This window comes from Grammomys surdaster, unplaced genomic scaffold, assembly GCF_004785775.1.
Source record: "Grammomys surdaster isolate TR1022 unplaced genomic scaffold, NIH_TR_1.0 185, whole genome shotgun sequence".
Classification (NCBI taxonomy): Eukaryota; Metazoa; Chordata; class Mammalia; order Rodentia; family Muridae; genus Grammomys; species Grammomys surdaster.
Window position 1 is genome coordinate 7,155,010 of NW_021604630.1, and position 23,246 is coordinate 7,178,255.

Below are 23,246 nucleotides of genomic sequence, written 5' to 3' on the forward strand. Positions count from 1 at the left end.
CTGCTGTAATTCTGTTTGTAACTGTCTCAGAAGAAGTATTTGTTCAATATTTTATCCGTTAGTCGCTCCTCTCCCAAACCATCCAATTGAAAACTAAGACAACTTTAGAATGAAAAAGCGATCATGAAATTTTGAGTGTTCCTCAGTAGAGGAGCATTTGCCTGGAATATGTGTCCTAGACTCTGGGCTTACTCTCCAACACTGGAAACATAGATGAAAGTAGGTAAAAAATAAAACTAAAAAAATAAAAAATAATAAATAAAACAAAAGTTAAATGAACATGCCCTTTATATGAGGTTGAGGAGCGGCCGCTGAGTCGGTTGCCTCACGCTCACTCTGCGCTCACTGTCAGGCTAGCGCCGCTGTCCCCAGCTGTCCCCATGATCATTTACCAGGACCTCATCAGCCATGATGAGCTGTTCTCCAACATCTAGATATCTACAAGATCCTGGAGATCGCGGACGGGCTGTGCCTGGAGGAGGAGGACAAGATGGTCAGTAGAACAGAGGGCACTATCGATAACTCACTCATTGGTGGAAATGCTTCCGCTGAAGGTCCAGAGGGCGAAGGTACCAAAAGCACAGTAGTCACTGGTGTTGACATTGTCAGGAACCATCACTTACAAGAAACCAGCTTCACAAAAGAGGCCTACAAAAAGTACATCAAAGACTACATGAAATCACTCAAGGGCAAACTTGAACAGAAACCAGAAAGAGCAAAGCTTTTTATGACTGGAGCTGCAGAGCGAATTAAGCACATCCCTGCTAATTTCAATAACTACCGATTTTTTATTGGTGAAAACATGAGTGCAGATGGTATGGTTGCTCTCCTGGACTACCATGAAGATGGTGTGACTCCATTTATGATTTTCTTTAAGGATGGCTAAGAAATGGAAAAAATGTTAACAAACTGGATCTATCCCCTGTCACCCGTAATTGGCTGCTGCTCACCATCCAGACAACACCAGGACTTAGGACAAATGGGACTGATGTCATTTTGAGCTTTTATTTTGACCATGATTTATTTGGAGTGGAGGAATTGTTTTTTTGTTTTTTTAAGAAAAATCATGTGGGCTGTTGGGAGCTGACTCCTAGCAGAAAGCGGCTATCATCTTTGCAGCCATCTCAGGCCATATATCCTGACAAGAGACTTGTTTTGAACAGCGCATAACAGCTGAGCACACTCTGATAAACATCTTGTTTTTCTCACATATCTTGTTTTGCTGCACAGTGTCCCCAGCTGCAAGGCGCACGTGATATTCACGCTGCAAGGCAAGTAACATAGTGCCTTCAGCTGTGCTTGTCCACAAGGGCAAGGCACATGGAAAAATGTATAAATACCCAGGATTTCCTTTCAATAAAGGGAGACTTGATCATACTCTCTGTCTTGTCTCCATTCTTCACATCTCTCGCCCCTCCATCCTCTCTCTCTCTCTTGCTAGACCCTGACCGTGGACCCGAGCAGCAAAACGGGCCGTTACAAAGTAGCCCCTAAACATGGGGCAGAACGGGCAGTTACAGTGGGCTGTCTAAAAATAAAGTGTACTTAAATAAAAAAAAACTGAGCCTCTATGTACTATAATTATTTAAGCATGTTACATGTATTATTAAAATAATTCTACCCTCATGCCAGCCCTGCATAGGAGCATTATTATTTTTCCTTAGGTTTAAGGGGGGAGGGGTAGCTGAGTTGAATAATTAGCTTGCATGGTTAGCGACTGTGGAGAATGGAAACTCTGACACCGTGGCTTCCTGAAGATGAGTTCGTAACTATCACCCAATGTAAGAAAATATGCTCTTGGCCTATAGAGTCTTCTTGCCTTGTTTTACACCACCCAGGCCCGGTGTGCTTGTTTTTACATAGTCTGTAGTCATCTCTGTGGGACTACACTCTCTCCACCTCAAGGGAATTTATCTTGGCACACTCAGTCATGTCCCTTCTCTCCTGAATGTCTCACACTCTTTCTGTTGTTGGATGTGAACTGAATCCCTTCCCTAGCACAGGAGTCGGGAGTTAAGTTAAAAAGAACTGAGGATGTGGTAGCTGTCCTCAGCTTGCACAATGGATTAAGATTTGAGGGTCTGTTCTTCTCTTTTGCTGATGTAATAGATTACGGGGGAACCCATTCTTTGAAACACAAATTTATCTAACACCACAAGAGACTGGGAAGGTAAATAAGCCAACAGGAACTTTGCTTCTAGATGACCCAAGGGAGGGGAGGAATCCATTTCCTTGCACACTCTGTCTCCTAGAAACCATTCCATTTCTATGGCATCTGGTTTGTGTCTTCCTCCTGCCCCTCTTCTCCATCTTTACACAGCCCTTCCGACTCTTACACTCTTATCTCCTCCGAGAAGGGGACTCATATTTGGGGTTATTCTAATTTGTGTAGGGATATTCAGGAAAAAATGGAATATTTAGGATTGTCTTAGTCAGGGTTTCTATTCCTTCACAAACATCATGACCAAGAAGCAAGTTGGGGAGGAAATGGTTTATTCAGCTTACATTTCCACTTTGCTGTTTATCACCAAAGGAAGACAGGACAGGAACTCACACAGGGCAGGAACTTGGAAGCAGGAGCTAATGCAGAGGCCATAGAGGAGTGATACTTATTGGATTACTTCCCCTGGCTTGCTCAGCTTGCTTTCTTATAGAACCCAGGACTACCAGCCCAGGGATGGCATCACCCACAATGGGCTGGGCCTGTCCACCTTGATCACTAATTGAGAAAATGCCTTACAGCTGGATCTCATGGAGACATTTCCTCAAGGAAGGCTTCTTTCTCTGTGATAACACCAGCTTGTGTCAAGTTGACACAAAAAAACAGCCAGTACAAGGATTGAGGCACTAAAAAGCAAAACAGAGAAACTTCGTGTGGAGTTAGATTGTCAGCAAGCATATTCCATGACCATTTGCCATGACCTGACCTTTTCAACACAGAGACATGGAAACAGCAGTGGAGGACTCTACCTGTCATGTAACATCTATGAGGAGAACGTCCATTTTGCTCCCCCTAGAGTAGAGGCAGCATGTCCCTGAGCACATGCAATGCCATGACTGAGACAGAAATGGACGCCGGGAGCTGGTGCATCTGGCCATTTCAGTGCTCAGTCTTTCACTTCATTGTCCTGTCTTTGTTTTGGAAATTGTCCTGCTCACCACCAACTCAGAAGCTGGCAAATCCCAGGTGCTATTTATATAAAGAAATCCATTTTCAGCAAGGATTCCAAGTCCTTCCCAGGCCTGCAGTCACTGTTGCTTCCCACCTCATCCTTTGTCTCTGCATTCAGAGGTACCTGAGCCCTGGATTCCCTAGGCCTCTTGTGGCTCTTGCAGCAAGAATCAGCCTGCCCATTGTCTTAGCGCTCTCCATGTTCTTCATTGCCACGTCTCTGCTCCACAACTCGGTGTTTAAATTCTGACAGTGCTGCCAGGTTAACTCTGTTTCTTCTCCCACATTTGTTTTATCCATATGGATTTAAATCATTCTCCCACAGAAGCAGGGTTGCCCAAGGTGGGAACAGATGTTCCATTTTGCTGTGTTTAACAGAAATTCCAATGTATCAGCCCTGGTCTTGGTAGGAGGCATATAATAAATTCAAGTAGGATAACTGAAGCAATTGTAACAAGGAGTCTATTCAAACAGCCTTGTACAAGGATGGAATAGCACTCGGGCTGATGGCAGCGTGGAGCCATTACTACACCTGAGTGTAATGAGCAATAAAGAACCCACTGAAAACATGTCATAGAAAGAGCTTTTGGACAGAACATATAACCATATAGAATCTTGACTCAATAGCAGCAATATTTCACTTCTTCCTCTATCTATCCTCTCCACAATACAGTTTTATTATTTGTTTCATTGAAAGCTAGAATCTATGTTGGTCAGTTCAACCATCTCAAGAATACGAAATAATTTTCTGTTGTACTAGACAACAGAAGTGTCGGAGAAGTGAGACGAAGCCTCCATACTCCTGAAAACTTCAGTTCACTTTCCTGAACACTTGCTCAGACTCCGTGAGACAAACCCTGAGCTAGCAACCTTGCTGGATAACAAAAGACACCTACCATGCTGTCCTAGCAAACAACCAGGCAACACCATGATTCAGTAGAGAAATCCATCTTACTTGGCCAGTTACCCAGCCATCCTACAAACTTACTGAAGCTTCAGATGTGACAGCCACGCAGGACAGAGCCAAAAAGTGAATCAACTGAACCCTACAAAGTTATGATTTAAAACAATGACCTTTAGTTACTAAACTGGTAAATGTTTGTTAGGCAGCAATAGCTGACTGGTGTAAACTTTTAATCAAGAAACAGCGAAATGTAGTGATAAATGAGGAAAAGAAGTAAGCTAACTTTACTTTTCTCTCCCTTCTTACGATGTTTCCTGTTCATCTAATTCAATCTTAAGCTGAGGCAAAAGAGAATCCATTGAACGATGCCTATATCAGTGGTTTTCCCCAATGATTAGTCAACAAAGAAGTCTTGATAAGGAAAATTCAAATTGAAGCAATTCCATCATGCATATGTTTCTAATTCTAAAGACTTTTGAAGATTTGGGCTGAATAACTGCAGTAACATTGATGACATCAGAAAAGACCGGAAAGTTGATGTAGGGATGAAAGAAGGTTGCCCAACAATAGGAAAAAGTTGATAAAAGACTTAGTAGTTCTATTTCTTCCTGCTGTGCGAGAATACCATGCACTAAGAGCTTAGGAGAGATTGTAGCTCACAGTTTCAGCTCATCAGCCATAAGGGCCAACCAGTTCTTTTGGTTGTGAGCTAATGATAAGACAGAAACCATAGTGGCCAGAGAATATGGAAGGGAAGATTGTTAACCTCACAGTGGACAGGAATCACCTTGGGCCAGTAATAGGAAGAGGCTAGACCAAGACACATCTCCCAGGACATGTCTTCCATGACATACTTTCTCCAACCCATCCCTGTCTTCCACAGTTTTACCACATTTCAAATCTTTCCAAATGTAGGATGCATGATGAGGCCTAAGACAATTTTTTTGGTATGCCAGAGCCCTTATGATCTAACCATCTCTGGAAGCACCCTCGTGGACATACCCAGTGGAGAGCTTCACTGACCCAAAGGCTATTCTCAATCCAGTCTAGATGATTATCATGACTAACCCACAGAAAAATGGTGTCTATCCCAAGTACAACAACTCATGTGAGTTCCTCATACAGACTCGAGCCAACGTTAACATTTTACAATGTCTTCTTAACACACGTGAATGATCATTGCTACATATATGCCCAAGTGCAAAGAAAGTAGGATCATTAAAATCTTACAACAGGTCTCAGTGAAGCAGATATGGAGCTAACCTAAACAAAGTTCAAACAGAACTGTAACATACTTGATATTTAAAGAAAGAAATTGCATGGTAACATTAGTCAATTTGGATTTCAAGTGGCTAAAAGCAATAGAACGTAGAATAAAGGGAATTAAATAAAATTTTCTCTCACACACATACATGAAATCTAGGTGTGGGCAGATTCATAGCCACAAAGATCGCTGTACCCAAGTTTCATTGTAATGTTTTATTTGCCACATGGTCTACAACATAGGCTCAGGTGATGACTTGAAGGCCAGTCCTCACAGCTTCATGTCAAGAAAGATGCTGCAAGAAATAGGAGATCATGTCTTCTCCCCGTAGTTCACATGGACCTCTTCTCCACCTTTAATTCACATGTACCTATGCATACACTACTGTTCAGAACTTAGCAATAGAATGGTTCCTAACTGCTGTAACAAGGATGAACAAAATAAAAGAAAAGAAAAGACGAAAAACTTTATTCCATTAGACCACATACATGGCCAGTTTAAAACAAAACCAGACACAGAGAACCACCAATAAGTAGTGTATACCTCAGCTTGCATCAACTAATGTTAATTGCTTGGCTAAAACCCAGTGTCCAAAGGCATGTTTATAATTAATACCTATCCCACTTGGCAGCTTACATATACCAAGTCACCACTAAAGTGTTGCCTGGTGAGCAGACTAATATAATTGCTGCAGTGAATGTCTTCAATTCTCAAGATTCATTTTTCATAATACCTTATAAGCGGAGAGAGAGAGAGAGAGAGAGAGAGAGAGAGAGAGAGAGAGAGAGAGAGAATGATTTTAATTTACTTTGTTTTAATGGAATAATTCAACAAGAAAAACCCTTCTATTTAGCAATGGATGGTCAGGATGCAGAGATAGGTTTATGAAGACATATGATCCCTCCTGGCATCTTTTGATCAGAAAATGTCCAAGAAATCCATATTTTCAGAAGCAACTTTACTAAGTTGTCCTGATGTTAATCTGCAGAACAGAGGTAGCGTGAATGCTGAACTGCTAAGAAGGTGCCCGGAGAACTAGATTTATTAATCTATTTATCTCTAAATTTGTTCTCCTAGAAACACAGAAACCTCTTTCGCTATGTATTTATTTATTTCCCAGGAGAATTCTAACGCGGCCTTAAGAGAGCAAGTACAAACCCTGCATTGCCCCTGGGTGCTATTTACCCTGTTAAAGCACTGGCCTGCAGACCACACTTTAAGAAACACTTTAAAAATAAAAGTACAGTTGTTTAACCCTGGCTCACTGAAAGGTCTATTGAACAACCTCTCATTCCACTTCAGTGCAGGCTTACTGGGCCCTGCATTTTACAGAACACATGGGGGGGAGGGGGGCAGGCTGGAGGTGGAACGTGACAGGAAGGAAGAAGATAGAAGGTTGTAATATCAAATTTATTTTGTGCTCAGAAATGAAGAGTGCTTAAGCTAATCGCCTAGAAACCAGACCTCTGGTTGTTCCCCTTCAACGAAATGGCAGGCAGGCAGGTATCATTACACCCCGGGAGCATCTGACAGACAAGCGGCCACGCCCTTTTCCTTTCCATTCCCGCCGGTCCCCATTCTCTGGAAAGAAAACTGCTGTCTAACCTTGGTGACTCAAGCGGGGCATCTGGCAAGGAATATTTTGTTTCACGTTGAGTGATTTCTTCCTAAGAAATTATCAGCGTTATAATAGCAAGGTAATTAGGGAAGCATTGAGAAGGATTTGATTAAAATTGCTTCTAATGTTTTGTATCTAACAAGAAGCAAGCGTCGACACCAGAACTTTCAAGAAGTTTAGATCTCTGATAGGTATGAAGACAGGGTTGATTCCCTTTAATAAATGTTCTCCTCTCTCCCTGCCTCCCTCCTTCATCCCCCCCCCCCAACACGGCAACAGTTAAACTAACATTCCACTATTGCAACAGATGTTGGTAAATCCTAATCTGGCCACAACTATGATGTCCCATTGGCCAAAGCAAGTCAGAATCGCTGTGGGAAAGGATACATAAATGCTTTGATAACGGAGCATGTGATTTATGGGTGATGGCTATGCTATCAGTCGACCACATGGCCTAATACTGTTCATCTGGCCGAACTCGATGGATACTAACTATTCATATAGAGTAGGAAGTCTCTGAATTCAGCCAATCAAACTTATATGGGGGGAGAGGACTAGAGTGACAGCTCAGTCAGTAATGTGTTTTCTCTGCAAACACAAGGACCTAAGGCCAATACCTGGTACCTATTTAAAATAAAATAGAATAGAATAGAATAAATCCAGGTGTTGTAGGATACAACTGTAATGTCAGTTCTGGGGAGACAGAGACTTGAGGATTTCTGGAGCTCCACTTAGCCTAATTATTGGAAATATTTTCTATTTCTTAGAAAATAAGATAGACAGCTCCTGAGGAATGGCACCCAAGGTGCACCATTGACCTACGCACACACATGCATGTGTGGGTGGGTGGGTGTGTTCATGCATGCACGGACACACACATATGTGTCTATGTGCATGTATGCTGTGCACACATGCTTGAGCAGTTTTATTCTCTCAATAATGTTTTGCCTTATAAACAGATTTTAACAAATGAAACATACTCCTGGTTTATCCAAAACGATTAGCAGCGTCTTTAACACAAGACAGACGTACTTCCTGTTGTGACCATAACTGAGAAAAGACTCAGGAGCATGAGTAGACATTGTAGCAGAACTCCTCTTGTCGGCAGCCATTTCCTGTTGCTCTGCCTTCCCGATGACCCTGTGCCCAGGGTCCCAACTCGGGATATTGACATTAGATCCTCAAGAGCCTTTCTCCAGTTTTCTTCAATACTGAGTGTCCTCACTCTGGAGAGGGATGCATTGTTATTGAGAAAGAGAATAGAAGTCAGGCTAACAAGGCTTTATTTTTCCAGGAAAAGAAATTCTGGGAAAGTGAATCAGTCAAGCAGTACTAGGGAGAGAGGGCATCATGGAGGAGCACGTGGACACCTTATTAGATGGTGTGTGCCTGAGTTCATCCTCAGGGGACCTACATAAATCACTTTATGCCACTTCAACCTTCTCAAAAAAAGAAAAATAAATCTCTGGGGAACAAACAAAGCAGGTAGCATTGTCTCCTAAGTTACTTGAATTTTAGAGTGGAGCCGAGCACCTTCATTTTTAAGCATGCATGGACTTTATTTATGAAAGGTTTTAATGCCTGTCTCAGGAGGGATGTTTTCCTTCGCTCCATTTTTGGGGATCATCTCATTAATAGACTTAGTGCAGCGACCTTCTTTACAAGCTCACTGTGAACACTACTGGGGCTCTTCTGTCAAACCAAAATATTTTGGCTCCAGAGAAGAATCACCGTGGAGAGCTGAAATATTTTGGAGGACATAGAGGGAGGGAGGTGGCTTCCTGGAAACACAGAGGAAGCACAGCTGTCTGTCTTGCCAAACCTAGTATGCAAGACAGAAGCGATTAGTGCAAAAGGCTTCGTTTTCAGGCCTATTTTCATTTCCTGGGCAACCTAATGCTATCACTAGATCCTATTTACTAGTAACTGTTAAAAGAATGTTAGACTCCCTTGTAGGCATCTGCTAGAGGATAAGAACAAATCTTTACCAAGAAAAATCCCACATTCAAATCTCTGGTTTTGTGGATCATCAATGATGGGTTTATTGGACGACATTGGAATTTGGCAGTAGAAGAGAAGACATGAAGATTGGTAACTCATTCCAGCCAGATATTTTAGCCCTGAATAGCAGTTTGTGTCTTACAAAGCTAAACAGTACTAAATAATACGATTAGTTAAAATTTAAATATACTGTAAAGCCTCATAATAGATCTCGCCATCCTTTTGTCTCACATGAGCCAAAGTATAGCTGCATCTTAGCTGAGGCCTGGACACACACACAGAAATCAGGCCAGACTTTTGGTCTCCACTAGAGCTTCCCACTTGCTTGCAAATACATTGTAAGATGGCTTCTGTCCTGTCTGCTCCCCTCCCAGCCTTTCCCAACTATTTCAATGTTTTCATTATAAAATTCGAAGATTATATTTGGTCTTTATCTGATTTGATTACCATCACCTTTCTCATTTGATTATATGTCCTTAAAATATAATTCAACATGGGAAAATCATCTTTTGGAAAGACTATAATGCTTCATGGTGAGATGGTTCAGCAAGTAAAAGCACTTACAGGGTAAGCCGGACAATGGGAGTCCAATTCCCAAAACCTCAATAAAAAGCAAGATTCAATGATACACATCTCAATCCTGGCACATCTATGGCAAGTTGGGAGTAGAGATAGGAGAACATCCTATCATTTGTGAGTAGGTAGGAATAATCAGTGTGGCAGAAACAAGAGAGACTCTGCCTCAAAATTATGATAGAAGGATCTGACTCTTACATGTGCACATGCGCGCACACACCCATCTGCTCAATAATAATGAAGAAAATAAATTTAAAATCTTACTAAAAGGTATACATATTCACAAGCAAAAGGAGGAGCAGAGACATTTCTCTTATACAACAGACAACAATTAATTCAAATGGAACATAAGACCATAGTAGTTAACTTTGGATTAACTGGATGGGATCTGAAATAAACTAAGAGATGCACCTGTGGGCAAATCTGCTATGGCATTTCCAGCAAGAATCAACTAAAAAGAAAATACCCTCCTTCAGAGTGGATGGTCCCTTCCAATAGAGTATCCCAGATACAAAAATGGTCCTAGGAAAAGGTCCACATTGCTATCACTGGGTGCAGGGGAGGGTATCTATCCCTTTTGTTTTATTGTTATTACTGATACTGATGACGATGACGGTGATGGTTTTTTCACTGCCATTAGACTCCACCTTCTTTAGCCATCCAACAAGTAAAACCAATAACCAGAAATCTCCCATGCCTCCTGCATAACATAGGGACTGTTGATGCAGTCAACAAGGCAGATTGAGCAATAGTCAGGTTCTCAGGTTCCCTCAAATACAGTTGTCCATTGTTGGACTACTTGCCTTTATCATGTAAACTATTCTAGTAAATGCCCTTTTCTGGTATATAAAACCCATTCTGTTCCTCTAGAATATAGAGAACCCTGCCTAATACAGATTGTAACACTAGGGGTGGTTCTAGAGCAGTGGTTCGAAACCTGTCTGTCATGACCCCTTTGAGGTCAAATGTCTTTCATGGGAGTCTCCTAACATCATCAAAAAACACAGATGTTTACATTATGGTTCATAACAGTAGCAAAATTACAGTTATGAAGTAGCAACAAGAATAATTTTGTTCTTGGTAACTGTATTAAGGGGTTGCAGCATTAGGAAGGTTGAGGACCACTGTTCTAGAGAAACAGAATTATAAGGAGAAAATCATCAAATGGGCTTCATGGTAAATGAAACTGGATCTCTAGTTCAACTACAGCAACTAAGTTTGGTGTAGTTGCTAAAGACTCTCGTGGTATTATGGAGACTGCTAATAATCCAACGTGTGAACTGTTTAAGGAAACATGCAAGGTATATATGTTTGATACTTTGAGTCACTTCTCATGAGAAACAAAAAAAATGACTGTATTAGAAGCAAAACTTGTTGAATGTTTCTATAAAAATAGGACTATAGTGACGCAGGCAGGCTGCTTGTTAGCATCTCTAGATAAAGTAACAAAGAGAATGAGGGCAGAGATGAAAATTCTCACCTCCAGATGGGTCCACTCTGAAGGATTTTAAGTGCTTTCTAAAGGAGAACGTCTTCTCCAGCACTCATAAAGCTGAAATTATCATGAACCAAACCCAAGTCTCTATCGAATGATTGGCTACACTGCAACACAAGTTTAAGACCCTGACCTGAAGGGGGCTCCAGCAGCTGGAAATGAGGGAACCAATGCTAAAGAGTGTAATAATATATAATATATTCCTGATGAGGCCAAGAACAATGAACTCTTAAGCAGTGATTGGTTTGTTTTTTGTTTTTTAGGTTTTTCGAGACAGGGTTTCTCTGTATAGCCCTGGCTGTCCTAGAACTCACTCTGTAGATCAGGCTGGCCTCGAACTCAGAAATCCACCTGCCTCTGCCTCCCAAGCGCTGGGATTAAAGACATACACCACCACCGCCCGGCTTGGTTTGTTTTGACTGATGAGGTAGCTTCTCCCTCAGTGGCAGGTACATTCACATTCTCACCCCTGCCGTACAGGCCTCTCCATCCTTTCTTGGAGGACTTAATTGTGCACTACCGATGGAATTAGTGATGGTCTTCCCTGAAGATGTCCAAAAACCACATCTTGATGGCCCCAAGGAACCACCCCCTGGATCCAGCTCCACCTCTAGTGTTGTGACTGGACTCCTGTCTTAACGGACTTCTAGAGATAAAGTACAGTGTGATACATGAGGAAATACACTACATCCCTCAAAATTGTCTTGCGTTTTTAATTCATACAGAGAAGTGGAAAATATGGGCGGAAAAAAATGATTTAAGAGTGTGGAATAATGAGAGAAGGAACTCAAAACTAAGTCGGGCTGACTTTAACAAGATGGGACCATGGAGCAGAGAACCTGGGCTTTGATGTAGAAGTGTTGCACAGTTGAAGCAGCTGCCAACAATTTATTTGATTGCTTGAGTCTGGGTCAAAAGACAGTCTGCTGTGAATGAACCGGAGATGGCTGTGATAGCGACTTGACGTTAAATAAGGATTGAAAGACTCAGGGAAATTGGGACACAGGAGCAGATTTGTCTTGTAAAGTGTGCTCTTCCACCGTGGTGAGTTCCAGAAGATGTATGTATGAGTGGGGCACTAACATCCTTGAAGAACTGGGTCACAGCCCTTCTCTGTGACCTTACAGTCGGATTCACAGCTGCTTGGTGAGATAACTTGGTTGGAATGGGTCTAATTGGATCTGGAAGCATCCAGGGTTAGTAGCAGCCCTGAAGTGACAACAGAGTGAGGGTACTTGCCTTAATAGGCAGCAAATGTTTCTTCTGGTGTAGCTCACTGAAGAGCTTCTGTGCAGGCTAATATGGCATTCCCAGGAGTGAAATAAGGAAGGAGTCTACTAACTCTTGTTCAGGGTCGATAAGCAGAAAATTCCAGAGCAAATAAATGAAAAGCTACCTTGAATCATAATCTCAAACATTTTGAAGACCTGAGACACCTTATAGACTCAGAACTACTCAAACAAAGGGAGGGCAGGAACTTTTGAGGAAAGACCTTGCTACAAAACTAAAAAAGTTTTACAGCTAATCTTGCTCCACTCCCTCCACAAAGACACCTAAATCCTTGGGGAAAGAGAAATAATCAGACCTTTGAGGCCTCTGAATTCACATTGATTCTAAAAGACCTCCAACAGCATTTGGGTCCCTCCAGTCAGAGAGAGGTTTGGGAGGTCAGGTGATCAATGGAGTGTTAGCTAAGGTCTGACTGACAGTAAGTCCACTGGGTCTCTGAACTCATCCGGTGGTATTATGCTGGTCCCAAAATACATAAATGGAATAGATATACTTGGGGGCTGGTAGGATTGATTCCTTGATTTAAGGAGTAAGAACTACTATGGTTGGAAATGCCAGCCAAAGCCATTAAAGCTGCTTCAGAGGAAACAGTGAGCCCAAAGTAATAGTGCACCCTTAGTGGGATTCCTGGGATCAGTGTTGAGAACATAAAAATGAGGCAGGTGTGTAGTGGCTCTCAACACATCTCTCTTTCCCTCTTATATTTGGCCTGTACAGAAGACAGATGAATCTTACAGAATAACCGTTGATTATCTCAAGCCCAATCACATAGTAACTCCAATTGCAGCTCCGGCATGCCACGTGATTTCCTTGCTTGAAAGAATTAACAAATCTCCTACTATCTAATGTGCAGTTATTGATCTCACAAGGGCTTTACACCTATCCTTGACCATAGTAAGTTCCAGAATATATTTTCTTTCACCTGTCGAGGCCAGCAGCACAGCTGAACTGCTCCACCTCAAGGGTGCATTTATTCCCCAGCCCTAGTTCATAACTCCGATTGCAGAGATTTTTATCACCTATCTTCATGAAGCTAGTACTAATCCATTACACAGATGAGCTATGTTGATTTCACCAAGTAAGAAGCAACCGCTCTGGACTTTCTGGTAAAACACATATGTATCAGAAAATGGGGGAGGGGATTCAACCATAATTAAGGGATTTCTTCAGTGTTAAAAATTCCCAGAGTTGATGAGATGGCTCCACAGTTAAAAGCACTTACTGATTTAGCAGGAAGACCAGAATTCAGTTCCCAAAAATTACTTGGGTCATAACAGCCTGTAACTCCAGCTTCAGAGGATCCAATGACCTCTTCTGGCCTCCTTTGGCTCCTGCCTGTGGTACACATACATACACTCAGGCATACACACATACCCATATAAATAAATATAAAGAAGAAAGAAAGAAAGAAAGAAAGAAAGAAAGAGAGAGAGAGAGAGAGAGAGAGAGAGAGAGAGAGAGAGAGAAAGAAAGAAAGAAAGAAAGAAAGAAAGAAAGAAAGAAAGAAAGAAAGAAAGAAATATAAAATTTTCAAGAGTCTGAGGCAGGCAGAGCTATTCCTCCTAATACAATAAATGTGTTGGTGTATCCGGCCCCTTCTACCACCAAGAAAGAAACATGCTTACTGAGACTATTTGGATCTTGGAGGAAATGTATTCCTCACTTGAGTAAGTTACTCCAGCCCATATACCAAGTGGCTCAGAGCTGTTAGCTTTGAGTGGAGTACATAAATCTGCAAGAAGTGCAGGTGATATGAAGGCCTCTCTGCCACTTGGGCTGTATTGAGACAAAATGGAAGACAGGAAAACATGAGACACAATGAGGGAAACATGGAAAGGAAAAGAAAGTCCTTCCAATGAGCAGAGGTCCTCAACCTTCCTAATACTGCAACCCTCATGTGTGGTGACTCTCAACCCGGTGCTACTTCATAACTAATTTTGCTACTGTTATGAATCATAATGTAACCATCTGATATGTAGTATATACATATACATCATATACATAATATACTTCACATACAACCCCCAAAGGGATCATGACCCACAGGTTGAGAACCACGGGTCTAGGGTTTCTCATTTCTGATGACAGAGGAAGAAAACATCAGATGCTATTATTTAACTAACATTGCTTACAGAGACCATTTGTGTTTTCTAAAAGACATCCTAATCAAATGTCATGCTAACATGAGGTCAAAATTACCTATGACCTTGAGTCTTTAGCTCGCTCTTCTAATTCTTAAATCTAAAGAATCTCCTCACATAACTACTTTATGACTTTGTTTAGAGTAGAAAATTGTTTAACTTTTAAACCTTGTTGTAAATTACAGATTCTTCAGTGGTAGCATGGACTGAGTGAGTCTCTGTCTCTGTTGCTGCTGTTAATATGACCCAACAGATCCAATGGCACTTAGAATGTCAGTTTTCTGTCCCCAAGAATATGCCTAAGGCTTCATGGTGTGTGCTCTATGATTGGTTGAGTGAGAATTAGAGGATCTTGGCATTATTCTTCAGATGTTTTTATACACTATGCAGCACCACCCAGAAGTGAACAGCTAACAACATCACAACCCCTTTCTAGGATGATTCTGAAGCAAACTGGTAAAGGGAGATATTTACAGTGGGCATAACTTTGCCCAGTACACATGTCCATACATTTTGCATAGATGAATAAATAGAAGTGTAGTTATATAGATCATGTAGCCCATGGTTTAACTGGGCAGCCAGGGAATTGGAAGGACTAGATTGTAAAATTGCTGAGAAAAACCTTCTGGAAAGGGGTATGTGGATAGAGCTCTCTAAATGAGCAAAAGATGTAAAGAATATTTGTGTCCTATGTAAATGCGTACTAAAATGTGACTTCAGCAGAGGAAGACTTCAATAATCAAGTAGTTGGAATGATCTTTTATAGATAGTAGTCAGCCTCCTTCACTGGCCATCTCTGCTATCACCCAATGAGACCATAAACAAAATGGCCATGATAACAAGGACAGAAGTAATGAGTGAACTTATCAACATGAACATTCACTCATAAATACAGCTCAGTCTACTACTGCTGCTGAGTGCTAAATATATAAGAAGTAGAGATCAACACTGAGTCCCCAATATGTCATAATTCTCTAGGATGATCAATCAGAGATCTACTGGAAGGTTGACTCTGTTGGACCACCTCCGTCATAGAAATTAGAAATGAATACTTTGTCCTTCCTTATTGTGATAGATGTGAATTTGCCTTTGTTATAACCTTCTGGAAAAACATTCCTGCTTTGGACCCAAGTCATATTGGCCAGCAGAACATGAGGTCATAAGAACTAGAAGACAAATTTTGCTAAGAGGTTTGTAGGTATGATGCTGAGTAGCTACATTCCTGTTCTTATCCCTTGATTCTTGGACAATGATAAACTTGTTGGGTGCTGGAAACAAGTAAGACATGTACCTCGGAGTCCATGAAAGATTAACCGAGGGCAGAAGACCCTCTGTCAGAATGACAGACACCTTCCAGCAGGTGGTCCAGATACAAAGAGGTCTGAGCAAAAATCCATCTTGTTTGCCTGTCTGCCTTTGCTTCTTGCTGGCAAGTTCATCTCTCATTATTAGTGTAGATCCTGCTGTTGTTGCTCCTGCTTTACTAGCAACAGACTCCAGACTCCTCAGTCTTCTACTGTGGCCTGATGGCCTGAAGATCAGAAATTCTCCAAAACTCTTCAGCAACATACTGGGACTCTTGACACATCCAGCTTCCTGACCTAAGCTTTATGTTTGTGTGTGTGTGTGTGTGTGTGTGTGTGTGTGTGTGTGTAATACACACATATATTCTTTGGGTTCGATTCCTCTAGGGAATTATGTTTAATACAAAGATCTAAATTTTAAAAAGCTGAACCATAAAATTCTTACGATAAAATGTCAGTATAAATCTTTATGACATGGGATTTGCTTCTTAGATATGAAACAAAAAGCGTAAGCAGCAAAAGAAAAAATTTTGATGTCATCAAGTTAATGCTTTTATTTATCAAATGATATTATCAAGAGGGTGAAAATACAACCCACAGAATGGCAGAGAATATTTGCACATCATGTAGGAGCATCATATTCCAACTATATTGAGATTTCTTATAATTCAATGGCAAAAATGCTACCCAATAAAAAAATGAGTAAAGGCACTGAAGAGTCATTGCTCCAGAGAAGATATACTAATGGCCACCAAGCAGACAATGAATATCCTCACATCACAAGTCACTAGGGAAGCACAAATAAAAATCACACTGTGATATCAATACCATTTTGTACTCTCAAGGATGGCTATGTTTAAAAAAAAATACAGAAAATAATTATTGACTAAAGAAGCAGACGTGCTGGAACTTCACATTACTGGGGAGAACAAAAATCCGATGTAGCCACTTGGGAAAACATATGGTACTTTCTAAAACAATAAATAAATATCTACAGAAGATCATATGGCCCAGAGATCTCACTTAAGCTTTTACCCAAAAAGAAAGAAGCATTCATATTAAAACATAAACAAATATTAATAGCAGGATTATTGCTAGTAGCTAAAAAGGGATGAGGAGTCAATAAAAATATGGTATAATAGTACAATGCAGTACTATTCTGTAACAAAGAGTAAAGTATGGGCTGAGACATACTTTATTTAGTAAATTGTCTTGCCTGTTTTTGGCTGATTTTAGTCCTATTCATGTCTACATGTCTATGTTAATCTTAAAATCAGTATGGTAAGTAAAATACAGAGAGAGAGAGAGAGAGAGAGAGAGAGAGAGAGAGAGAGAGAGAGAGAGAGATTACAATTGTCACATCTCCGTTATGAATATGTTTCAAGGAGCATTAGATTATCTAACAAAAACCCCAGTACTAGTCTCTCTAGAGTTATCAGTCAGGGGAGTCCAGGAGACCTCAAAACAATATAAGCTGTTGCTGTTGCCCTTGGCTGCAAGAAATTTGAGGTCAGACCATAATATTACTGAAGATACCACATGCTTTGGACAGAGGACTTAGAGGAGACAAATAGCATTGACCTGGGAGCCTCCTCTTTGAGGAATAGCTCTTAGTACCAGACAGAACTATGCAAGCTGCCAAGCAAAAAATGCAATTAAGAGCCCTGCCCAGCTGGAATGCCTATGAAGCACAGCAATGACCAGAATGGAAGATGTTCTGAAAGGTACAACAGTGGCACTTATATACAGCCAGCTGATTGGACTTAAGGCCAACTCAGTAAGAGGTAATGCATGCTTAATACCGTAAACCGAGTTCACTATCCATGGCTGATGAGGTCGTGGACCCAAGAAGAGAACTTACTACTGCCTTCCCTTTTTTTTCTTCTTCTTCTGCTGCTGTTGTTGTTGTTGTTGTTGTTGTTGCTGCTGCTGCTGCTGCTGCTGCTGCTGCTGTTTGTTGTAATCAGCTTGACACAAGCTGGAATTGCCTGAGAAAGCAGAATCACACTTGATAAAGTGCCTCCACAAGACTGAACTATAGAAAACATTGTGGAGCATTTTCTTAAATAGTAATCGATGTGAAAGAGGCCAGGAAATTGAGGGCAGAGCCATTCCTGAGCAGGTAGTCTTGGGGTGTATAAGAAAGTCAGGGGGCGCAAGCCAGTAAGCAACACTTCTCCATGGTCTCTGCACTACTTCCTACCTCCAAGTTCCTACCTTGAGTTCCTATACTGACTTTTCTAGATAATGGCTATAAACTATAAGATGAAAATAAACAAAAACAAACAAATAAATAACCTTTCCTCTCCAATTTGAAATTTGGTCATGATATTCTATCACACCTAACTAAGATACTACTACTTCTGTAACCAGTATAATTTCTAACTGCATTTTAAATGCCTGTCCTTACACATACAGATAAGAACTATTTCTTACCCTTGTCAGAAAAGCTTCCTTTTGCAGCAGATGAATAACGTGACAGAAACTCACAACAGGTGAAAATCACAAACTGACTGTGGGGTGCTCAACCTCAGTTGATACATCCACAACGAAACCTCTACAAGGCTCAGGGCACATCATGGAAGAAGAGACAGAAAGACTACAGACCAGAGCATCTACTACAGGATAATGTTTTCTATAGGTGACAGGGAAGCTGCACCCATGAAACCCCAACAATATATTTGCCTACACAAGACCTGAGTAATGACACCACCAAATGCCCTGCCAATATAGAAAGAGGAAATATCACAAGACCTGACTCCCAGATGGAAAGCTAGAAGCTATTAATGGCTACTGAGAGAAGGAGTATCAGCCCTCTTGTTCAGGAGCAAGCTAATCCTAAGCAGTCAGTCCTAAACACCCATGCATATGAGCAAGACTAAAGGAACTCATCTGGCTGAGTTTTTAAATTCATATATATACATGTATATAAAAATAAAAGGCCATAAAAATGCATTTCTAATGTTTAATCGATATTTTTATATTTAAGATACGAGATATCAAAAGACTAAGCATCCATCAAGAGACACTTTAGAGATTACCTCTGAAGCTTAACATGTGGTGTGTTGCAAATGTTCAAAGCTCAGCCCTTTCCCTTTCCTGGTTCCTCCACTTTGCTCATTCTGACCAGCCAGGCTCCTTACACTGTCTTTGTTCACAGATCGGTTTTGTGATTCAGGTTTTCCTTACAAAATAACTATAGTTCTTGAAATGTACCTTGCAGGACTTTATCTACTATGGGTCTGTTTGCTGTTAACATTCTTGATATGTAGTAATCTTTACTTACATGCAAATGCCTTTGTGCTTATCTTGTTCTTTCAATACGTACAATTCTATATTAGCATTGTTCTCCCTAAATTTAATAAATATTATACTACTGCACAGAATGTCTCTTTTTTCCTATAGTTCATATTTTGGGGAATGAACTCTTTTATCTTTTGTTTCTTTGTTGTTTCCTTTTTCTTCTCTTTTCTTTTGCCTTATCTGTCTTAGACCTAACTTGGACCTTTTCATTAATCATAGTCTCAGTTTTACACTCTTGTAACCACTTTAAGCATTGTCCCTCCCATGGGACATGGCATGTAGCTTGGTAGTAGAGTGCTTTCAGAACATGCCAGAGGCCCCAGGACTGAAAAGCAAACTATCTTTCCTAGATCCATGGCTCTAAGCCTGTCATCCATTCTCAGACACTGAGAACATGAATTTCCCCAAACACTTGGACTTCCTCTTCCTGGGGCTTTAAGTGAATCTTGCTAGATGTTCCTATTTTCTCCTCCATATCTCTTAAATGCTCATGTATGTTCCAATTCAGCTTTTTTATGTGACAATCTGAAATAGTCTTTAGTTCTGCCCTCCAGCCCAAAATTCTCCCTTTACTTGTCTATATGCTGCTATTTGAATTAACCCATAAGTTTTATTTCTAATTTTTAACTAGTAATTACACTTAGTTATTTTTCAAATATTTGTGGTTTCTCACATGTTGCTATAGTTCATACCCTTTGAGATTCTTCTGTTTTCATTCTTTGAACATTTATAAGCAATGTGACAGGCAAAAGAATATACCTTCCCCAATGGCTCATCATTCTCTAGCAGGTAAGTTGCTTTATGTGACAAAGGGGACTTTGTAGATATGATTAATGGTATTAGGATGTGAAGGGTTTCCTGAGTCAGTTTTAAAAGGTAAGCATGGTAAAGGAGCCAGAAGGGTGTGCTTTGAAGAACGAGGAAATGGCTATGATACAAGGTGTATAAGTAGTCTCTGAAAGCTCAAAAGGCCCAAGAAATATCCCTTCAATGCTTCCAAATTCAGTCAACATCTGAATTTCCAGAATTATAGGAGGATAAATGTGTGCTGTTTTAACCCATGCAACAATACAAAATTGAAGACATATGAGTATTGTCTGTACATACATACACACATACTTTTGTCCTACCCTCAGAAAACAGTTAAATCATTCAAAATCCCCAGAATTTTCTCTTTGGTTTCTCTCCCTCTGGATTATCTATGAGTTCATCTTGGTTGTGTTACTCAAGACTGTCCAGAGCAACAGAACCATTGGAATATGTGGGGATATGTATGAGAAGTAGAGGATACTGAAGTTAGTTGGTTAATTGTGGTGGAGAAGGGTAAACCAGGAAAGCAGGAAAATTAGAAGTATAGTTTAGACTACATCCAAGGTCTAGAATCTGGGCTGAGGGTGCAAATCCTGGTCTTTACCCACAACCCACAGTCAGTGTCTTAGTTAGGGTTTTATTGTTGTGTTGTTGTGAAGAAACACCATGACCATGGCAACTCTTATAAATGGAAATATTTAATTGGGGCTGGCTTACAGTTTCAGAGGTTTAGTCCATTATCTTCATGGTGGGAAACATGGCAGCATCAGGCAGACATGATGCTGGAGAAGGAGCTGAGAGTTCTACATCTTGATCCACAGGCAACAGGAAATGAACAGAGATAAGTCCAACAAGTCTCCAAATAGTGACACTCCTTATGGACCTATGAGGGCCATTTTTACTCAAACCACCACAGTCAGGGAAAGCCAAATAGTGTGGGTCAAGCAGAGAGAACAGATTCTTCCTCCTTTCACTGGTGACATACTACTTTGCTGGGAGTAGACAAGCTTCATTAAATGTATCAGTTCAAATGTCAGTCTCTGGTGCACATACAAAAAGATGTCCACCGGATATCCAAGATCTTTCAACCCCAACCCGGGTTATGAAAAGAACGAGGCATCTCACTGTCAACTTTCTACCTGAGTATCAGTGGTCTTGTTTAGGACTACTATTTGGTTTTGCTTCTGCTCCCACTGGGAGTTCCACCTTTGAGGTTCCTCCAGTTCAGGCCAGAACTCCTGCTTTTCAAACATACTCACATTTGTCAAGCTAAGAAGTTCTAGAACATTTCAAAGATTAACCCCAGAGACTCTTCATTTTCTCTATATTGTCTCAGTGATCTCATGGCCTCTAGGCAGCCATGCAGTTTCCTCATACAGAGATTAGCATCTAACCTTAGGGTAAGGTACAGTATAAAGTTAAAAAAAAACACTTAGGAATTGTTACGTTAAAATTGGTGTGTGATCTTTCAAGAAACTCAGCATAGATTTTGTTTTGTGTAATATTGGAAGATATTTTATTTCCTGAAGAAGTTGGCTTCATTTAGGTGTTATATGAAAGCTATGTTTTAGATATCAGAATTACATTCCACATAGTGAAGTAATTCACAGTAGAAGCTGTGTTAAAGGAGTAAACAGTTGATTCACATCTCTGAAGCCTGGCTCAGTGGAGGGCATGGTTTCCTGGATGTAATAGTGAGAAGAAAGTTGTGCCAAGATCCTCTGTTTGTGCATAGGGAAAGAAACTTCTCTGTTTTAGCTTACTAACTACAGTGAAATTTCCTAAGTAGAATATGTCCAGCTCACCTAGACTACATGTATCTAGTTGCCTCCTAAAATTGTGTCTCCTGCTTAGACCTGAGGGCTGAGAGCCAGACCACACCTCTTTAAATATAAGTTTTTATTGAATGCCCCCTAAATCAACCAAAATTGGGCTGAGAATATAGCTCAGTAGCAGAATATTTGCTGTGTAACTTGTATGCAGGCTTAGTTGTGACCCCCCAACACTGCAAGATAGATAAATAAGGATCCAAACTAAATACCACACACCCCACATCGTGATTCTGATCAGCCTGTGCAATATTCTTTATCTCCACTATATCCAGTCAAGTCATTATCGTCTACTCCCAAGAAAAAAAAATAAACACATTTAACTGGTCCACGTGAATCCATCCTTGCCCTGAGTAACTGATTATCCATGGTGATGCTGGAGGAACACTCATACAATATAAATACAATCATGTGTCACACACATAATGTCCTCCTCATGGTTTTCTCTAAGTGTTTCATAACCTGACCTCCCCCCTACTATCTTGCCCTTCCCACCCCCAACTCTACTCTTTTCCACCTCTCTGCTTTCACACTGGCCTTCCTCCAGAGCCTCCATAAATGTTTCTCCTCTCCGCATAATTAGTATCTCGTCTTCTCTGAGCTGGATATTTCTATTCCTTTTGCTTAATCATGTCTTTTGCTTTTATTATCCTCCCAACTGTCCTTCTTTCCAAACATCCCTCGCTCAGGCAGCCCTGTTCATAGACAATCTCCACACAAAGTTGGAGCATCTCTTACCATTTCCCCTGAGAAGCAAAGTCTGCATGGCATGGAGGAAGGAGCTAAAATGGGAATCTCACATCAGTTGTAAAGGAGCTTGGAAAGTGAGTATCTGGAAGTGGGTTATCAGGGCTCAAACTAAAGTCACTGGTGAGTTCTGAGGTCCAGAGGAGGTGAGAAAATCAGATCTTCCACAGAAACTCAGGAAACCAAATCAGCTAAGCTGCTGAGGGAGAGATCGCAAGGTGTTAGTGGAGAAGTAGAGAGCTATCACCTCTGTGTAGTCCACAGCCCACAGAGAAAGCAGTCCTGCAAATAATAAATAATGAAACCATCTGTATCCAAACTGACTTGATAACAGAATAACTCAACCCAATTTATCACAGGTTCAAATGTCTATTTCAGTTGGGAAGTTATATGTTTCCTGTCTTTCTCTCCTACATGACATAAATCCTATTTTAAAGACATTTACTCTTTTTTTTTCTAAAACTATTCATTCAGTACCTATTGTATGGTCATCAAAACACTATCCTAGGCACTCAGTGTACATTAGTGAAAAAAAGAAGTAAAATTACCCCCTTACACATTAGTAAGCAGAATTGAGCAAAAAATGATAATATGTGTATTATGTATGGATATGTATTATGTATGGATATTATGAATGAATGTGTATTATGTATAATATTTCATGTAATAAATAGTACTAAAAACAAAATAAGAATTGGAGAAAGAATATAGTATTGAAGCTGAGAGAAGGGCCAACCAGACTTTTCCAGTCACTGCTTCTCCTAATTATGTAACCATTTCCTTTGACTCCAA

The 23,246-nt window shown here is 40.6% G+C and overlaps 1 pseudogene; it reads left to right on the plus strand.

Annotated features, from left to right (window-relative positions):
* Window positions 1–380: 380 nt before the first annotated feature.
* Window positions 381–886, plus strand: LOC114621969 (annotated as a pseudogene).
* Window positions 887–23,246: the final 22,360 nt, after the last annotated feature.